This window comes from Macrosteles quadrilineatus, unplaced genomic scaffold (genome assembly GCF_028750875.1).
Source record: "Macrosteles quadrilineatus isolate MER2022 unplaced genomic scaffold, UCM_ALF_1.0 Scaffold_6__1_contigs__length_79288215, whole genome shotgun sequence".
Classification (NCBI taxonomy): domain Eukaryota; kingdom Metazoa; phylum Arthropoda; class Insecta; order Hemiptera; family Cicadellidae; genus Macrosteles; species Macrosteles quadrilineatus.
Genome location: NW_026542599.1, coordinates 28827922 through 28835724, shown reverse-complemented (window position 1 = coordinate 28835724; position 7803 = coordinate 28827922).

Here is a 7803-nt window from a genome sequence, read left to right as displayed (position 1 = left end):
TGAATAGAGAACATTTTTTTTCTGAGGCAGTCGATAATAGAAGCAGTACTTAAAACATTCGAAGTAAGCGAATACTGTATTAAGTGCATTAGTGCATATCTTCTCGGTTTACATAATATGACCGTTTTATCAATTCTGTGTCATGAATATTCTAGATTTATATTTCCATATTTGGAATATAATCACTGATGGTAAAGGTTTATGTAAAAAAATGAATCGTGAAAATAAATTAAATAATCTCACTTATAATAATAATGTTGGATTTTTAACTTATTTTCACAATTATTAACAAAGCAATCAAACCATGGACAAAAACTTTTATAATCAATAATAAGCAGCTGGGGGTTCAAATGGCCCTCTCTTTGTAGTTTGCAAGTCACTTGTTATAGAGAAAAGAATTTATTTATAAAAATAAATACCTCTGCCTTAAGGGGGTTCCCTACCTCGAACTGTTTTCAATTTTCTGCGACCCTGGTGAGTTTAGTTGGAACTACAAGACGACAAAATATTCCCTAGGATTGCTGTCTGCTGGTCCATTTAACATTATTGTGGTCCCTCCGCGAGACAGTAGTTTCGATAAAGGCCGCTAGAGTCCGTCAGAATCATAGCACTTTTCGCCGTGCAAGGTTTTACGCGGTTTCATTTTGCACATACAAAAAATAATCTTTTCTTGAAACTAAAAGTGACTTGATATTTTAGTTAAATTTCGCACTAATATTGCTTTATTAAAAATCGATAATTTCATAAAAAGATATTATTATTTAACTGTAAAGTTCACTAACTTTGACAAGTCGTTGCCCTTGATTGCGTAAGCATAGACATTTTTTAAAAAGCAAACTTAGTAGAACCATTCTTTATGTACAAAATGGTGTTTGGTTCCCAATTTAAATGTTAAAACTAGAATCGCTATATGATACCGCGCGAAGCGGTTTTCTGACGTTTTTCGGCGGGGGTAGGGAACCCTCTTAAACAATAAGGTTGCCAATGACACAGAAAAATAGTACACATAAAATATCTAAGGATTATACGATTAATTTTATATATACTCTCTTGTTAAATATATGTTAAAATATACTCATCTATATCTATAAAAGAGGAACTATGTATGTATATGTATACGTATATACGTAAACGTTATGGACTCCGAAACCGCTCGACAGATTGTAATGAAACTTTCAGGCATTATTAATTCAAGGATGGTTTGTGTGAAGTTTGGTGCAGATCCCTTAAAAGGGCTCCGCCCCAGTGGCTCTGGAGATTCCCATGTTAACCTTATGAGTACTCATATTTAAATGTAATTAAAGAATCTTAACAGCTGGTTCAACTAAACAATTTGATTCTGTGATGTTCAATAGCATTAATAAGAAATAAAATTAACAGTATTTTCTCCCACTGGTAGCTATGGGCCGCCAGTTCTGGTTACGATCATGATAATTCCCTGTGTTGGGAGGGAAACGCCACCAAGCGTCCTTACTCGATATAATGGTGGTTAAAAACTTTGTCTCTTTACTGAGATCTTCTTGCTAAATAAAAAATGCAATCGTTTTCAGTCGGAAAGAGTCCTGAGTGTCCGGAAAATTGTAACTTATTACATTTTAAAAATTAAGGGTAAATTAAAGGTTCCGGTCCAAGTTCTTGCAGTGACTAATACTTCAAAGGAAGGAAGGTAAGAAGATGGTCTTACTGCTGATAGCCTTTTTCGAATTCAGCGAGAAAAATTCTGGGTATTTTCTATGGTTTTGGCCGTTTAGGGGAACCAAACAAATTGTTAAAAACTCCTCCACTATCTCACCTTTTTTAGTAAACTATGATATTATTATTTTAATAGAAGTTAAATTGTCGTGTTGCTTCAAGGGAAGACATTAGCCATTATAGATATGACGTCACTACACCTTTAGCCATCGTCCCTCCCGTATGCCCATTCGCATTCGCAAATCCCTCCAAACAAAACAGCTGTTACAACACCACTTGCGACGTTGCCATTTCGATGGCCGCGGCTGGAGTTAATGGCGGCCGTGAATAAAGTGTGACAGTGACTAGCTTTAGCACTAGACTGACTTGACTTCGACTTCGACTTGAGTCGAGTCGTGTCGTAGTCGTCGTCGTACTCGTCAGTGACTCCCGACTCGTCGTGCTCTGCTCAGTGTAGGCTCCTAGGTCCGTGAAGTTGGCGTACCCATATTAGCGTATCCACTTTTGATCATACCAATCGTTAGTTCATCGTTAGTTCTCGATAGTTCCCAAATTTTTTCGTTAGTTCTCAAAAAAATAAAAAAGTTATAGCCGATTATAAGTGGGTACGCTAACTTCACACTTCCGGGTTCTAGCACGGGCCGTATTCTGAGGAGAAATGTTTACATCTATATACCAATCGTTAGTTCTTCGTTAGTCCTCGATAGTTCCCAAATTTTTTCGTTAGTTCTCAAAAAATAAAAAAGTTATGAGGCATACAAAGTGGGTACGCTAACTTCACAATTGTACAATTTCCAGCGGGAACAGTTTTTTTACTATAAATGCCTATATCTATATACCAATCGTTAGTTCTTCGTTAGTTCTCGATAGTTCTCCAATATTTACGTTAGTTCTCAAAAAATAAAAAAGTTACGAGGCATACAAAGTGGGTACGCTAACTTCACAACTATAGAATTTCCAGCGGGCACCGTTTTCTGACTATAAATGCTTATATCTATATACCAATCGTTAGTTCTTCGTTAGTTCTCGATAGTTCTCCAATATTTACGTTAGTTCTCAAAAAATAATAATTTATTTGTGTAAAAAAATACAACCGACTTCAAACGCTCTAAAAAGAATGAAATAATTTCAATAAAGTAAACTTTTGTATTAGGCAAGCTCACGTATTTTAAGGGGAGTCGCTACTGAAAAACTACAAATTTTGTAAAAAACTTGATTTTTTTATTATTTTTTTATCTTGTTCTATGGATTGTAAGGTTTCAGAAAAACATAACATTTGGTATAATATATATTTTTTTCACTGTGAAAAAAATATTTGAAGTGAAGCGCGCACACCTCTTTTGGGGCATCAACTAGGCCTAGTATAAACCAACGTATAAACTTCAACCGCTGTTTTCCGCGACTTTAAAATTTTGTTTTTTTTATATAAAAGTTCTTATAACTTTTTAACTATTGCAGCTATATGAATGAAATTTTTACCACACATTGTTTATACTATAAATCAACTTTCTGTGCATGGATATTGTAATTGGGTAAATAAAAGTACATGAAAAAAAAATTATAAAAATTTATAGCCTATAAATTTTTCAAAAACTTATTTTTGAAGCCATAACTTATAAACTAATTGAGAAAATAACATGAGTATGCACAGAAAGTATGTGCTTTCCTTGCTCTTTAAAATAAGATATCGAACAATAAAATTGGTTCAGTAGTTAAATAGTTATAAGAGATTTAAAAAACCCCATTTTTTCCCGCCAAAAAACTTAAAAAACTCCAAAAAGTATGTAAAAAAATTTTTTTTTTTACTTTAACGGCAGTAAATCTTTTTCTAAGACTAAATGAACTTAAAAAAGTATATATGATAATTTTTAAAAGGATTTTATTAAAAATCACTAGTTTCAGTAGCGACTCCCCTTAAGTCGGCGCGGCTCTATGATGATTTTTGATACAAAATTGAAAGAGGGTGTCCATATTGCAGGTGACTATCTATAACTAAAGTTGTTAATCTGCATGTCTTTTTCATAGTTATGCGTTAAGTGTTATTTTATTACCGTAATCAGAGATCGGCATTATAGTGGTATTAACGAGCATCTTTAAAAAGATTATAACGCATTTAAATGTTTCTAACATGGAAAAGTAACGTTTTAATACCAAACTAGCTTCTTTTCCCTATCATAATACCAAACTAAATTATTTTCCTATTCATATAGAACATTTGTGTGTGTTATTTTCATAATGCATTTATTCTGAAGTAAACATAAAATACAAGAAAATATTTCCTTTAATATATAAACAAAACAGTTCAGTATGTTTTTGAATGAAAAAATAATTGCCTTTTCTTGATACATTGAAATGTCAGACATCATCGTTTCCTGCAATCAGTGTACTTATACATTATAAAAAGAAATACAGTAACGTCTCAAGCCTTTTGGAACAATATGCACTAGAAAATCTCTCAAAAGTAGAAAATTGGTCGATAACACGTATAGTACCTTTGGAAAATATTATATGAAAGATTGGTTCAGCTAAAAGTGGTGTAAGTCATGTAGGGGGTTTTGTTTGCTCAAGATATAGCCTAGTCGAAATTGCAAATCACCTTCCTCTAGGACTTTCCGAAGCAGGCATAATAGTATTGATATGTTATAGTAACTGGGTAGAGAATATTAATAAACATTCCACATCTGCAAATGAAATATGTATATGAAAGATTGGTTCAGCTAAAAGTGGTGCAAGCCATGTAGGTGGTTTTGTCTGATCAAGATATAGCCTAGTCGAAATTGCAAATCATCTTCCTCTAGGACTTTCCGAAGCAGGCATAATAGTATTGATATGATATAGTAACTGGGTAGAGAATATCAATAAACATTCCACATCTGCAATTGCATGTTTAGTAATTAAAATATTTAACACTTTTTTACAATTGACGATTATGCACTGTCACTTGAACCACACGCGCCGACTTGAAATACGTGAGCTTGCCTAATACAAAAGTTTACTTTATTGAAATTATTTCATTCTTTTTAGAGCGTTTGAAGTCGGTTGTATTTTTTTACAAAAATAAATTATTTCATGATTTTTAGTGACTGTATAATTTTTTATATATTAATTACTTGAGGTTTTTTGATAAGCAAAAATGGTTGAAACAATCAAAAGTTCCACAGAACAATCATTATTTTAAAAATGCCTGAGTCACCTGTTCAGGTTACATAATCAAAGGGTATGAAAATAAACATTTTTAGATATTCCTTAAGAAAGAAAGAGTTGTCCATTACATTAGGCCTAATGAAAAAATAATTGTCTTTTCTTGATACATTGAAATGTCAGACATCATCGTTTCCTCCAATCAGTGTACTTCTAAATTATAAAAAGAAATACAGTAACGTCTCAAGCCTTTTGGAACAATATGCACTAGAAAATCTCTCAAAAGTAGAAAATTGGTCGATAACACGTATAGTACCTTTGGAAAATATTATATGAAAGATTGGTTCAGCTAAAAGTGGTGTAAGTCATGTAGGGGCCCCCTACATGACTTACACCACTTTTAGCTGAACTAGGGGGTTTTGTTTGCTCAAGATATAGCCTAGTCGAAATTGCAAATCACCTTCCTTTAGGACTTTCCGAAGCAGGCATAATAGTATTGATATGTTATAGTAACTGGGTAGAGAATATTAATAAACATTCCACATCTGCAAATGAAATATGTATATGAAAGATTGGTTCAGCTAAAAGTGGTGCAAGCCATGTAGGTGGTTTTGTCTGATCAAGATATATCCTAGTCGAAATTGCAAATCATCTTCCTCTAGGACTTTCCGAAGCAGGCATAATAGTATTGATATGATATAGTAACTGGGTAGAGAATATCAATAAACATTCCACATCTGGAAATTGCATGTTTAGTAATTAAAATATTTAACACTTTTTTACAATTGACGATTATGCACTGTCACACTTCTTAGGTCGTGTAAGGAATAATTGCATTTAATTTATATTTAGACCTGTTTTACGAATGCTTTGGTTTTCACAATACACCTTTATTTGTCAATATCATACAGCTATTCACTGAAACATATATGTTTTTTTAAGTCAGAATATTCAATACTAAAAACAGAATTTACTGTATACACAAATCAGATTTAAACGTTAAAATACATTTTTTATAGTAACCAAAACAAAATGCATGGCAAGAAATAGTTTATTGATCAATATGAAGCAACTGTTTCATGAAGAACTGTCTCTAGCTTCATTTAAATGGTTTCAACTAACAGCTGTAGGAATGTTATCATTATTTATTGCCTTCTCTGCACAAATGTAAACAATCTGCAAAAATGTAAACAAAATAAATGTTGAATATTTAAGGTTTTAAGAATTTTTCACCGAAACAAATATTATACTTAAACATAATATATAAGGTACCAAATAGAAACTCTCCTGGTTATTTTGGTGGTGGAACCACACTGATCGGTAAAAGAATCACAGAGAAATTGGTGAACATACATAGAAAAAAAAACATCGCCACAAACAAATTGAGAACCTCCTCCTTTTTTGGTAGTGGGGAAGTCGGTTAAAAAAAGTTAAGAGGCAAACAAAGTGGGTACGCCAACTTCACAATTATAGAATTTCCAGCTGGCACAGTTTTTTTACTATAAATACCTATATCTATATACCAATCGTTAGTTCTTCGTTAGTTATCGATAGTTCTCCAATATTTACGTTAGTTCTCAAAAAATAAAAAAGTTAAGAGGCATACAAAGTGGGTACGCTAACTTCACAACTATACGATTTCCAGCGGGCACCGTTTTCTGACTATAAATGCCTATATCTATATACCAATCGTTAGTTCTTCGTTAGTTCTCGATAGTTCTCCAATATTTACGTTAGTTCTCAAAAAATAAAAAAGTTACGAGGCATACAAAGTGGGTACGCTAACTTCACAACTATAGAATTTCCAGCGGGCACCGTTTTCTGACTATAAATGCTTATATCTATATACCAATCGTTAGTTCTTCATTAGTTCTCGATAGTTCTGTAATATTTACGTTAGTTGTTCTCAAAAAAATAAAAAAGTTACGAGGCGTACAAAGTGAGTACGCTGACTTCAAAATTATAAAATTTCCAGCGGGCACCGTTTTCTGACTAAAAACGCTTATATCTATTTGCCAATTTTTAGTTCTTCGTTATTACAGTACTTGTTAGTTCCCCAATATTATTACTAGTTCTTAAAAAATAAAAAGGCAATAAGGTCTTAAACGTGGTTATGCCAACCTCACACCCAAATCATTCCTAGCGTGCACCATTGTCTGACTAAAACTGCCTATATCCTAATATTAATCGTAAAATCTTGATAGCTCACAGATTTTTTTGTTAGTTCTAAAAAAATTAAATAAATAGACGTATAGCCAGTAATGAATAGATAAACTTATTTAATACTTCTGATTTCCAGCGCGCACCTTCATTCAACGAAAAATACTTACAGTATACTAATATACAACTAAATAAATATTGTCTCGACCCCGCCATACCCAATACGCCATGCTAGTAATGTGTTGTACACATTTATTCCATCCACCACTCCAGTCTCCAGTTTGTTCAAGTCCGTATGACCTTCCAGTCTCGATCCGTGCAACTGTCACTCGTTACGTGTTACGTTTAATGATGTAATTTTATAATACTAATACCGAACTCAAACAAATACAAACAATACAAACGATTAGTTCAATTAACCAAACAGAAGTTCTTTGATCGTACATATTTTATCTGCTTAGTCCAATTCAAATAATCACTGCTTATAAATTACTTTATACCATTTTACTTAGCAGACTCTGGATTTCATTTTTATGGATAGTTTATTTTGTTTCCATGATGGACTTTTTATAAAATGCACTTTTTCACACAAATAAGTAGGTATAAATATGATTTCATTGCTTATCTAAAACCAATTTTTGGAAGCGTTGTCTTTTTTGGATGTTCCAATTATTAACTGAACATATTCAACTGTTAATCATTTTGATACCGTAATCAAAATTATCACTCCTAAAAAATAATCTAACTGAGTGACACCTGCAACTACTATTGCGGATATCACAGATAAGCGCTATCCTGGAACTGATAAGC